At 49.4% G+C, this 13,169-nt stretch overlaps 4 non-coding genes across 4 annotated transcripts; all 4 read left to right on the top strand.

Annotated features, from left to right (window-relative positions):
* The first annotated feature begins 5,119 nt into the window (after positions 1 to 5,119).
* Trnae-cuc (transfer RNA glutamic acid (anticodon CUC)) lies at positions 5,120 to 5,191 on the top strand. Its single transcript has one exon. It is a non-coding gene; the product is annotated as a tRNA-Glu (tRNA).
* A 498-nt stretch (positions 5,192 to 5,689) lies between these two features.
* Trnae-cuc (transfer RNA glutamic acid (anticodon CUC)) lies at positions 5,690 to 5,761 on the top strand. The gene has a single exon. It is a non-coding gene; the product is annotated as a tRNA-Glu (tRNA).
* Positions 5,762 to 10,831: 5,070 nt separating this feature from the next.
* Trnae-cuc (transfer RNA glutamic acid (anticodon CUC)) lies at positions 10,832 to 10,903 on the top strand. The gene has a single exon. It is a non-coding gene; the product is annotated as a tRNA-Glu (tRNA).
* A 177-nt stretch (positions 10,904 to 11,080) lies between these two features.
* Positions 11,081 to 11,152, top strand: Trnae-uuc (transfer RNA glutamic acid (anticodon UUC)). The gene has a single exon. It is a non-coding gene; the product is annotated as a tRNA-Glu (tRNA).
* The last annotated feature ends 2,017 nt before the right edge of the window (positions 11,153 to 13,169 follow it).

The following is a 13,169-nucleotide window of genomic DNA, read 5'->3' as shown; positions in this document are numbered from 1 at the left end:
AAAGAGATTGCAGACTGTAATAAAGTTAATCGTAGGTCCTCACCAAACGTGCGGCATAAAGGGCCGAACAATAGGAACGAACATTCACACAGCGAGGAGCATCCTCGAATGCTGTGATGCATGGGACAGACAAGTAGCGATGTTACAACTAGATCTCGAGAAGGCTTTTGATCGTGTTGTTCATGACGTACTTTTTTCCCTATTGGAACACGTAAATGTCGGGAATATTGTCTTAGATGGTGTGAAAATGTCGTATAGAAATTGTGAGGCTAACATTGTAATTAACAAAGAAGTCACCGAAAGTTTTCAAATTGCCAGGAGCGTCCGTCAAGGGTGTCCAAATTCCCCATTGTTGTTTGCTATTTATTTAGAGCCTTTTTGTTTGAGCATAATTCACAATAACAAAGTACGAGGTTTTAAGCTTATGATGGCGGAGATCAAACTTTTGTCCTATGCTGATGATATTGCCGTTTTCTGTGAAGATAGGTAAAGTATTAGCGAAGCTGTGAAAGTAGCCGACAAGTACTGCATATGGTCCGGTAGTGCAATAAACTGGGATAAGTGTGTAGGTTTATGGCATGGCACCTGGGAGGCAATGCCAGACTTCTATGAAAATGTCAGATGGCGGACCATGCCGACGAAGTATCTCAGTGTGCCACTGGAGCGATATAAAGATCCCAATGAATACTGGAAGGATGAAACAGAAGTGTTGAAGGAGAAAACAAATAAGTGGGGAGGAAAAAACTTCTCGATATTCACACGGTCAACAGTCTGCAATATGTTCTTAGCGGCGAAAGTTTGGTACGTGCTTCACGTGCTGTGCATGAATAGGTTAAACATTCAGAAGATACACAGAGTCTTTGCCACTTTTGTTTGGGGCTCCCAATGGGAACGTACGAGTCGTACAAATCTTTTTCGACCAGTGAACGCTGGTGGGCTGGGATTGGCCCATTTGTTTTTAAGGCAGATTGTGTCACGGTTTATTTTCTTACGCGATCAGAGTCATCCATTCTTGCGCACTATGTTACAAGTTATATTATGCTGTTATTTACCAGAGTTCATAGTATCTTCTTCTTCTGCAGGGCGTACTGGTATACGTGGTTATCTACGCGAAGTAGTGTTGGCGTTCAATATACTAAAAGTTCGTTTTTCTCTGCAGTACTTGTGCGCAGTAAAAAAAAAAGCGGCTCTATAAAGATCTTATCGACGTAATGATGCCAGTACCCATGTATCGAATGATGTATGGGATCGGACACGGAAAGATGTTTTTAAGCGAATCAAACGAATGCCAGTACGCCCATCAGCCAAGACCTTTTTTTTTTCAACTACACACGGGTACACTGCCAGTGAAACCATGGTTGCAGGAAAAGGGACTATTTGTTCCTTGGAGTATTAATTGTCTTTTATGCCGTAAGCCGGAGAGTATAGATCACATCTTTTTGGACTGTTGGGATGCTGTATTTCACTGGGACATCCTGCAGCGAACATTAAAGAAAGATCTCCCTATAACGCCATACGGAATTCGTTCTTTGCCGGTTCAGTGTGAAAGTGACATACCGTATGATATGTTTATGTTGTTGAGCATGCACGCAATATGGAAGACGCGTATGGCAGTGAGGCATGCGGATGTAAACGCACGCCCAGCTAGGGAATACTTTATAGAAAGTATAGCGTACACGAGGGATGTATATTGTGCAGGCGAAGATCCGCCGGAATGGTTACCCGTTCTCAATGACCTCATCTCATTAAAGCACTTTTAATCATCCCACGCCAAGCAAAGTGTGCTTGGCGTTATTGTAACATTATTCCTTGTCATTATTTCTGTACAGTGTTTTGTCCTTCTGTTGTGCTTTGTACATGATGTACAGTCAACCACAAAAGTTTGCGGACCACGCGAGCGCGTGGCCAAGAGCCTCTTCGCGACACTTCCGCTACGTCACCAGCGATCGACAGCAGCGCTACGTTGAAGACGCATCCCTCCTTAAATCTATGGCCTGTCTATTTTCGCACTGTGCGCAAATATTTTCTACCTATCTCTTTCAACGTGACGCGCTCTTTGTTAGCCAGGGCTACTTGCTTATATTTTGAGAGCAGAATATCAGTACAAGTAATCAGACAGCGTATTCTTCGGCTGTTATCAGTTCTATTTTCACGTAGCCACGCTGTTCTTTTTTTTTTTCGTGAGTGCGTGAGTGAGCGGTGAGGCAGCCATGGGACACAGATGCTTAGTCAGTAGGCAGAATTTTTCCGTTCCTCCCCCATCGCTAAGTGACAGTAGCGGCCGGGATTTGATCGCCTGCGCCCACGTTTTGCAGCGCAAAGCCCGAACCACCGCGCTGCTATAGTGGTTACATTTAGAAAAATAAGAAATAATCGGGTGCGATGACTCTTTTTATAACCCTTTGCGACACGGCGTCCTCGTTTGGGCACTCGAACTTCGGAGGCGCGTCCCACGCCACGTGTTTCTTCAAATGACCTAAAACTCAGTGTGCACATTCGTGTCCGCTTCCTGATGGGACAACTAGCGGTCAGTTAACTTCATTGTCCTGCGTATTGCTGCAGATGATCACTTTGCTGGAGACACTACCATGTTAGACAATCGTTCGACGTGCCGCGTTCCAAGACCAACGTCAAGAGTATTTTTTTTCTCCGGTCGACACGAATACAACCGAAAAAGCTAGTGTGCATGCGTTTCGGGCCTAATAGTTGATTCTTTTTATGCAAGCATTGAAGCTGCCGGATTTCAGAATAATTAGATAATGAGTTATACGATAATTAATTTTTTTTACTGAAACTCGCACAAAACAGCACATTGCTTCGTCTTCTTTCTTGGAATGTAATAGTGAGCGTCTTGAAATGATGCCATGCGGATTTGACGCATTTGCAGACAGTGCATCATAATTCGTGTCTGAAGGGGATGAATTTATTCACAAGACATTTACAGAAGTGTCATGAAACATAGGTCTCTCAATGATCTAGTAGGAAGTGAAATGTCCGCCGTTTTCTAGCACCTTATTGATGCGTGTGGGCATCGACTCGTACAAAGATTCAGTAATCTCCGGTCGACCGCGCAGGCTTTCCCATTCTTGTGCGATCGCTTGCCACAGCGTATCGGCCGTGCGGCCGCGGTTGGCTCGTGTGGACAGCCGTTTCTTCAACATGCCCCAGACATTTTCTATGGGATTCAAGTCGGCGCCACATGGAGGCCACTCAAGCTGGCAAACAACATGTTCTTCTAGCAATGACTGGACGATACGTGCTTTATGGATCGGGCTGCGGTCGTGTTGAAAAAAATAGCAGCCGTCGCTGAAGGGACCGTCCCGCGCATACGGAACGAGGTGTCTAGTGATGACGTCGCAGTACCGTGACGCAGTGAAGGGCCCTTCCAGACGCACAAGGGGACCAAGGCCATCTTTGCTGATTGCTCCCCACAAGCTCACGGAACACCGTCCACTGGATAGAACACTCTGTGTGTAATTAGGCAGATATCTGCAAGAAATAGCATACAATTGGGTTCCAGCGGCGCGTCTAAAAATCTTGTGATTCCTCTTGCGTATGAACTTTATAATGCTGTTATAGAGTTGCAATAGAAAACGTGCAAACATCATTAGATAGTACTGAAAGACCCACTGGCAGCTTTTAATTAGCTTCAGAGTAAGTAGTACTATGAAACAATCGTTAATGTTTTCAACATAATACCACTACAGAAAAATCTCGTAATGTCCAAAAGCTCATTTTACGTGAAACATGTTGTGATGCAGAATTAGCTTCGTGAATTAACTGCCAATACACTGTAAACACACCTGCAGTTTAGTGGACGCCAAACCCGCTTCCGTTGGTCCCAGCGCGTGGAAAAAGTTGACTCGTCGCTAAAGATGACATCGCCCCATTTCTCTGTTGTCCAATCTTTCATTGCTGTAGCGAACATGAGTCGTTCTTGTAGCTGGCTGTCTGAGAGGCAGGGCTTCTGTGCTGCTACGAAAGACTGCAGGCCAAGCTCACTCAGCCTTCTTCTTACAGTCTCAGACGATACCGTGAGCGAGAGCGCTTCTCGGATATCCTCTTCACTTTGAAAAGGATCAGCCACGATGGCGGCCGTAATCCGGCGGTCCTCTTCCTCAGTCGTGGCCCTTGGACGCCCACTGCGCTCCATATCTGTGAATCTGTCATCGTCGCGGAAAGCTTGAATAATCCTATTCACGGCAGTCCGGCTCCTGTTGGTTCGGCGGCAGATTTCGCGCTGAGGTATTCCCTCTATAAATAAACGCACAATGTGCCTTCTTTCGTCAAGTGGAACACGCAGCGGCATCTTTCCAAATAGGAAATCACCACGTGGCCTGAAGCAAGTCTACTACGTTTTCAGCGACTGATGCGAAGATGCGCCTATGTGTGAAAGAAAATTTTCTATGCATCCGCTTTTTCTTTATTTTTGATGACAGTGAAACACCTCCCTACCCTTTCTCTCAAGACGCAGAAGCAGCAACACTCATTGGACCAAGATGCTGCCAACCAAAGTGCGCCAGTAAACGTCGCGTAAAAAAATCGTCGCAGCGCTTCGTGAAACTTATCTACCCACTGGCACACCAGTCGACAAAGGTTGCAGTGATTGCTCCGATACTGCTATCAAGCCAGATATGTGGCGGTTTTATCGCAGACAGCGCTCTGCGTCAACACAACGAACTAACAATGTCATGCACGGGAATAAAAAATTAACAGGCAGGCGAGTACCAAGAGGGCTCATATCCGGGTGAGCGCCCCTGTCGCCGCTAGGTGGCGTACCGCTAGGTGGCGCGGATAGGCAGTCTGGCACGCGCTCGCGTGGTCCGCAAACTTTGTGGTTGACTGTACCTTCAAGCGAATAAAAAAAAAATCCGGCGTTGTCTAGTGGCTAGGATACCTGGCTCTCACCCAGTAGGCCCGGGTTCGATTCCCGGCGTCGGAATATTTAGTTTGGGTCTCATGGTGTAATGGTCAGCAGTTTGCACTTTGAATCCAACGATCCGAGTTCAAAACTCGCTGACACCTCTCCCTTTCTTTTTATTGCTCTGGATTATAGATTATCAGCAATTACGGAGTATTCGCATTGACGGAATCAACCTTGCGGCACGGGTTTCTTCGTTCCGGCGTGGTCTAGTGGCTAGGATACCTGGCTCTCACCCAGGAGGCCCGGGTTCGATTCCCGGCGTCGGAATGTTTAGTTTGGGTCTCATGGTGTAATGGTCAGCAGTTTTCACTTTGAATCCAACGATCCGAGTTCAAAACTCGCTGACACCTCTCCCTCTCTTTTTATTGCTCTGTATTATAGATTATCAGCAATTACGGAGCATTCGCATTGACGGAATCAACCTTGCGGCACGGGTTTCTTCGTTCCGGTGTTGTCTAGTGGCTAGGATACCTGGCCACTAGACAGGGTTCGCCGAACCCAGGGCCTCCTGGGTTCGCCGGGAATCGAACCCAGGAGGCCCGGGTTCGATTCCCGGCGTCGGAATATTTAGTTTGGGTCTCATGGTGTAATGGTCAGCAGTTTGCACTGCTGACCATTGTCAGCAGAGGTGTCAGGAGAGGTGTCAGCGAGTTTAAAACTCGCTGACACCTCTCCCTCTCTTTTTATTGCTCTGGATTATAGATTATCAGCAATTACGGAGTATTCGCATTGACGGAATCAACCTTGCGGCACGGGTTTCTTCGTTCCGGCGTGGTTTAGTGGCAAGGATACCTGGCTCTCACCCAGGAGGCCCGGGTTCGATTCCCGGCGTCGGAAAGTTTAGTTTGGCGTCGGAAACTGGGCAACCAGCGACTCGGGATGGGCCTACGTTGACGCCGCTGACTAAGCATAGTGCGACGACGTCCAATGCAGTAGCGGCGGCCGTAGAAGTGCAACGTGAGGTTCAGCCGCAATGCGAAGGCAAGCTAGAGGATACGACGACAGTTTCATCCAAAACTCCCGACAACGTGGAGCCTAGGAACCCTGAGACCATGGATTTCAGCCAGGAGGCTACCGCCCTGACAGCTGGGAAGCGCTCCCACCAGGAGTTCGTCGGTAAAAAGCCAGAACCAGGGGGTGGCAGTGACGAGCCGCCGCCAAAAACCCTAGGAATTCGGCGCTCTACTTTAAAACCGCGGCCCAAATTAGCGGCCGAGACACGGCAGGCGGACAAACCGCCTCCGTAGTCTTGCAATGTGTTCCTGTGCGGGTGTCAGTGGGTGCGTGTGTGGTTCTTCCCCGGTTGTGGCGGCAAGTGTATCCACTAGACAGTGTGCACCGGTTTGGAACTGCCGGCGAAGGAATGCCTGCCGGTTTTCCCGACGCCTGCACGCCGACCCAAGGAAGGGCGACGCCGTACAGTGCTCCCGGCGGGACCAAGTATGGTGTTCAATGTATGTCACAGGTCTCTTTTCCTAACGCATGGCGATGAAACTGGACGTAGCATTACGCGTAGCGACTGTGAATGTCAGGGGCCTTGGTGCACAAAGGCGTCAATGTCAACTTAATCGTCTTCTCGCTGACAACGCGCTGGACATCGTAGCCGTCCAAGAGACGAATATTGACAGCGAAGAATTTACTGAGCGTATGGTGTCCACCTTTCGTGCACACTTCAATGTCTGTGTTTGCCATTCTGTTAGAACATCGGGTGGGTGCGTCCTGTTTCTCCGCAATAGTTTATGCATTATCGTGGAGTCAATTTTTTCTTGCCCAAGTGATCGCCTTCTCGTTATAGACTTTTCCTTTTCGAAGTTTTGTTGGCGCATTATATGAGTGTATTCACCAAATGTTCACTCTGAACGCAGCGATTTTTTTTAACCGTCTAGAGTCCTACATTGTTCGTGACAAACTGCTGTTGCTCGTGGGTGATTTCAACTGTGTGTGTGTGCCGCTGCCGATCGAGTGAAGGGTACGCCTGTGCGTGATAGGAGCGCACAATGGTTAAACGGTCTGGTTCATGACAATAGCTTAGAGGATATTGGCAGCATATTCACCTACGGGAACAGACCGCAATACACGCACTTTCAACGAGATAGCCATGCCAGACTAGATAGGATTTATGCATCCGTTGAGCTTGTACCCCTTTGCACAGATTACAAAGTTGAACCTGTGTCTTTTAGCGATCATTGCCTGGTGATCGCAAGTTTTGGTGCGAAAGAAAGGGGTACGCGCTTCAACTGTAATCTCTGGAAATTCAACGCTAAACTTTTTGAGGACGAGGGATTTGTAAATGGCATTGCAGATGAGATGCAGAAGCTGCTCGAGGAGCGGCCCAGTATTTTTGCCGTTCAGTGGGAAGACTTCAAGGAGTGGCTAAAAAGTAAAGCCATAGAAAAGAGCTGCTCCAACCGACACAAAGAAAAGCAAGAGGAAAAAGCAGCACGCGAGCAACTGCAGTTCTTAATAAGCATGGATAGTACCGAGCCTGGGAAGTATACGAAAGATATAAGGGATGTGAAAAGCCAGCTTGAAAGAATAGACACTGAAAGGTATAAATCAGCAGTTATACGCGCAAGAGCACAGAAACTGTGGGCCGGTGAAACACCAACGAAGCGAGCTTTAACAGATGAAAAACGATACGCCTGCCAAAAACAAATCAGGCAGATAAGAAATGGTGATGAAATTTCAAGCGATGCTAATGTAATCCAGCACGTATTTAAAGAGTACTTCAGCGACCTTCTTGGCCATGCGAGAGAGATGGGTGGTGCTTTCTGTTGTGATTTTTTGTCTCTCCTGCCAAGACTTGAGGACGATGTAAAGGAGCGTCTTGAGATGCCCATAACTGAAAACGAAATTGAAGTTGCAATAGAAGACCTGCAGACTGGTAAAACTCCAGGACCTGATGGGCTTGGTGCCGAGTTTTACAGGACATTTAAAACCATAGTCGCTCAGTTACTGTTACGAGTATTGACTGAGGCGTATGAGCGAAAGCAATTACCACTGTCATTCACCACATCGCACATAGTGTTGATCCCAAAATCAGATGACCCAGAGAAGCGTTTGTTGGTGGGGTCCTATCGCCCGATCATCCTCACCAACGTTGATTACAAAATATACATGAAAGTCCTAGCGAAGAGATTACAGGGCGTGATAACGAAATTGGTTGGACCGCATCAGACTTGCGGAATCAAGGGACGAAGCATTGCCACGAATGTACATGTCGCACGTACGGTATTGGAATGCTGTGATGCGCTGGGGGATCGAATTGCAATGATGCAACTAGATCTGGCAAAAGCCTTTGATCGCGTCTCACATGATATTATTTTTATTGCGATGGCAATTATATGGACACTTCAACCGGATTTCTGCCGTCGGCGTCGCCGTCGCCGTCGCCATGAGGTTCCGTATAGATAAAATCGTCGCCGCGCGCCGTATGCCCCAGCGGAAGCGTGCGGGGACGCGCGCTATCACGGAGAGCGAACGCACTCAATCTCCCACACGCAAGCAAGGAAGCGGAAAGCCAGCGCCGGAGGGAGCAGGGGGGGGGGGGGGGGGACTTCTCTGCCAACAACCGCGCTCGTCCGCACAGTCTCTTATCTCTCCCACGCGCAAGCGAGGAAGCGGGATGCCAGCGCCGGAGCGAGCGGGGAGGGGGGGGGGGGGGCGCACTTCTACGCTGCCAACAACAGCGCTCGTCGTTCGTTCGACCGCACCGTCTCTTACCTCCACACGGCTGTGACCTTTATGCGCCGTGCATTCGCCGCTCAGTTTCCGTTGAAGCGATAGACCGCACGTACCTTCGCCCGCTGCGCGGCGTATGCGCTCGCTGCCAGCGTTTTGACAGTCGTTGGCTGCAGTCATTCAGTGTGATCTATCCATGTTTGTTTGTGCGCGGTCACACCACGCTTGTTCATTCAGTTAGTAATAGTCGGGCCACATTTTCCAACGCACGCTACACATGTAATGCTGCCCAGATCGGCAGTGCATCACTACAGGTGTGTCCCTTCGCACGCGCTGCCCACGGTAAGCGCTTCTCATCAACACCAACGTTTCACACGCGCCTTCTCGTGGTCATCGAGTCTCTCTTCATGTCGGTCTACTTACGCCGCAGCACACCTGCTTACTTAATAAGCTCATGTTTACTACAATTCATATTGCTACCAAGGCCGCTCACCTTACTTCGTATGACACTGCTGTGTTGCTATCGCATTCATTGCTTCGCCCTTAGGGCGAAACTGTGACACTTTTCTGCATACTAGAGCACGCTAACGTAGGACGTGTGATCATAGAATGTGTCAGAATGGCGTATGCAAACTGCACTACGCGCATTAATGTAAATGGTGACCTTTCAGACAAGCTGGTAGTGCGTTCGTCAGTAAGGCCGGGATGCCCACTGTCGCCCCTTCTGTTTGCGGCATACCTAGAGCCACTCTGTTTGGCTGTAATCAAAAGTGAACGCATCTCAGGCTTTCGTTTAGAATCAGCGCATATCAAAATTCTTGCTTATGCGGACGACATTGCAGTATTCTGTTCGAACAGATACAGTGTTACTGAAGTCATCAACAGGGTTGATGAATTTTGCAAGCGAACGGGGTGTCTGATAAACTGGGATAAGAGCTGTGGTTTTTGGCATGGTGACTGGGAAACGATGCCCGATCATTTCGCGTGACTGCGATGGTCTTGTCTGCCAACGCAGTATCTCGGTGTCCCCCTTCAGTGTTATCGAGAACCAAGTGAATGTTGGAATGAGCAAGTGTCAAGGGCGAGGGAGAAAGCAGATGCATGGCAGGGGAGGCAGTTATCAATGTTTTCGCGCGCCTCCGTCTGCAACCTTTTCCTTGTATCCAAAATATGGTACATTATGAATGTTTTGTGTGCAACACGGACCAGTATTCAAAAGATGCACCGCGTTTTTGCAGTTTTTATTTGGGCGTCTAACTGGGAGAGAATCAGTCGTACCAACTTGTTTCTTTCTGTTAAGGCGGGAGGGCTTGGACTTGTGCACTTATTTCTGCGTCAAGTTGTGTCGCGTTTTATATTCCTCTGTGATCAAAGGGATACTTTTCTGAGGACTGCTACCCAAGTGAGGTTACAGAGACATCTCCCAGAAATCGTTGTTTCATCGTGAGAGAGTATGTATGGGCCTATCAGTGGGTACATGTGAGAGGTTGTACTTTCTTTCCGGCTATTGCATATGAGTTTTTCTATTGAGAACTTGTGCAATGGGTCGAAACAAAATCTGTATAAGAATCTTGTGGACACAATGTTGCCGATTCCTATTTATCGTTTACCTCACCGTGGAGGCCCAGGACAAGATGTTCTGAAGCTAGTCAAGAGAATGCCGGTTAATCCGGAATGCCGGTTAAGAATCTTTTTTTCTTTAAGTTACACTCTAACACACTTCCTGTTAAGACGTGGCTGCATGAAAAGGGGATTTTCGTCCCATGGACGACTAACTGCCTGCTATGCAAAAAGCCTGAGACAGTAGAGCATGTGTTCCTTGACTGCTGGGACCCAATTTTTCATTGGGATGTCCTCCAACGAACAGTCAAAAAAGATTTTCCCCTGGATCCATATGGCATCAGGCTCTTGCCCATCGCAAATGAAGCGGAAGTACCAGTTGACCTAATCATGCTTTTGGGCCTCCACAGTCTGTGGAAAACGCGAATGCAAGTGCGACATGCAGATGTTAACGTCCGTTCGACGCGCGAAAACTTTATTGAAAGTGTTGTGGGCCTTAGGGAAGTGTATCGGGCGCAAGCTGAACCGCCCGGATGGATCTCTGTCCTCGAAGACTTGGCTGTCATGAAAAGATTTTAATCCCTCCTACGTCAGCCGAAGTAGGCTGATGTTAACATTTGTACTTTTGTTGTTTTCACTGTCACAATCGGCAATAAAGAAAAAAAATCCGGCGTGGTCTAGTAGCTAGGATACCTGGCTCTCACCCAGGAGGCCCGGGTTCGATTCCCGGCGTCGGAATGTTTAGTTTCGGTCTTATGGTGTAATGGTCAGCAGTTTGGACTTTGAATCCAGCGATCCGAGTTCAAAACTCGGTGACACCTCTCCCTCTCCTTTTATTGCTCTTGAATATAGATTATCAGCAATTACGGAGCATTCGCATTGACGGAATCAACCTTGCGGCACGGGTTTCTTCTTTCCGGCGTGGTCTATTGGCTAGGATACCTGGCTTTCACCCAGGAGGCCCGGGTTCGATTCCCGGCGTCGGAATGATTAGTTCGGGTCTCATGGTGTAATGGTCAGCACTTCCGACTTTGAATCCCGCGATCCGAGTTCGATTCTCGGTGAGACCTCACCCTCCTTTTCATTGCTCTAGATTATAGATTATCACCAATTACAGAGCATTCGCATTGACGGAATCAACCTTGCGGCACGGGTTTCTTCGTTCCGGCGTGGTCTAGTGGCATTCTGCTTCCGGCCACCGAGCGTGACGGTTCGTGGGATCGTGGCCTCTTCAAGGGCAGCGGCAGCGGTCACTTTTGGCCGTGGTAACAGGACCAATGACAACGATAACGAATACCCGTTTATTCTGCCTCAACTGCCCCAAGGACGAGTGGCGATTAATACCGTGTTTTTGCACGGTGATGTGCGTGCCAGACCCTACAAGGTCGCGGATTTCAGGGACGCCCTGCTGCCGACAGGCATGCTGCCTGAGGTGCTATGCATAGGGGCGTACCAGATTAACCACATCTGGGGGGTAACCCTCAAGGATGCGACCGCCACAAAACGACTGGTGGCACTGAAGAAACTGCACGTGAAGGGACGACGGTGCGTCATCGTCGACCCGCAGGACCAGCAGGTGAAGCTTAGGCTGCACTGGCTACTGTACGGCGTGGCCGACAGAGGACATCCGGACGGCGTTCGCGGCTTTCGGGAAGGTGGAGGAGTTAAGCCGGGTGAGGTGGCGCGTCCAAGGTATGGGGGACAAGACGTCAACCACCAGGACCGTGCTGCTCAAGCTCAAGAGCGGTCTCAAAGTAGAGGACCTTCCTCATCAGGTCCGCGTCGGCGGAGAGCTCGCTTTGGTGGTCGTTGCCGGTCGGCCTATGCAGTGCTTGCGCTGCCAGGGCACTGGGCACGTCCGGCGAGAGTGTAAGGTGCCGCGCTGCTCCCGTTGCAGACGTTTTGGGCACGTCGAAGCCGACTGCGGGAAGACCTACGCTACAGCGACAGGCCCAGCAGTGAGTGAAGTGGCAGCCGAACATCTGATGGACGCAGTCTAGGCTGAAGACGCCGCTAAGGGAGCCGGAGACCAAGTGCCGTCAGCGAAGACAAGTACCGTGACAGTGCCGGAGGGCGCTGAAGCCAAGGTGGTCGAAGCTGCTGAGCAAGTGACTGGGCCGGCACGGGTCGACATGGAAGCTGTCCTTGCAAAGGAAGGTGCAAGTGAAGGCGAAATCGATGACGATGAATCAGAAATGGAACAGAGCGATGCTGCCAACGACGGGGACCGGGCTGCTAGTCTCGGTGCAACCTTCAAGCGCCCCTGAGACGACGCCGCAGACCAGGACAACGCAGCATCCAGCACCGGGGACGGGCCGCCAACGAAAGCGCCTCTTGGGAGGCGTTCGGGTTTCAAACCCAAACCGAATGTTCCGCCCGAGAAAAGGCCTGGGGACAAAGCGCAGCACACCATCAACAACGCCGGGAAGCCGGGCGGCTCCGGAGGCGGCTAGCCGACGGCTAGTCGTGAAAGGTAAGCACCATGCTCCGAGCCTACCTCATTCTTCAGTACAGCATGGCTCCTGAACCAACACTGACTATTGCCACACTGAACGTGAGAGGCTTGGCGGCTAGCCGTAGGCAAAATCAAGTCCTACGGTTGGTCAATGACCACGACATAGATGTTTTAGCTGCCCAGGAGACCATGGTAGATGGGGAGGAGGAGACCGGGAGCATGGTGCGGCGTTTCACGTCTAGATATCATGCGGTCATGAGCCACGCGGTAGGGACGTCCGCAGGATGTGTCCTGTTTGTTAAGAAGTTACCCGACCTTGTGGTTCACGGTGTGTTTTCATGTCAATCGGGAAGGATTGTTATTTGCGATTATGTTTTTTGTGAAATTGAGTTCCGAGTTATATGCATATATGCGACAAATGGTGTAGAAGAACGTGCTTTATTTCTTTGGAATCTTTTTCAGTTTATTAGCAGTGAAAAGTGCATGCTTTTGTTGGGGGATTTCAACTGTGTTTTGAGTGCTCGGTATAGATCCAATAATGCTGGTATC

Source organism: Dermacentor silvarum, chromosome 7 (genome assembly GCF_013339745.2).
Source record: "Dermacentor silvarum isolate Dsil-2018 chromosome 7, BIME_Dsil_1.4, whole genome shotgun sequence".
NCBI classification, from domain to species: domain Eukaryota; kingdom Metazoa; phylum Arthropoda; class Arachnida; order Ixodida; family Ixodidae; genus Dermacentor; species Dermacentor silvarum.
Note: the sequence above shows the minus strand (reverse complement) of the source record. Positions and strands in the feature narration are given on the sequence as shown.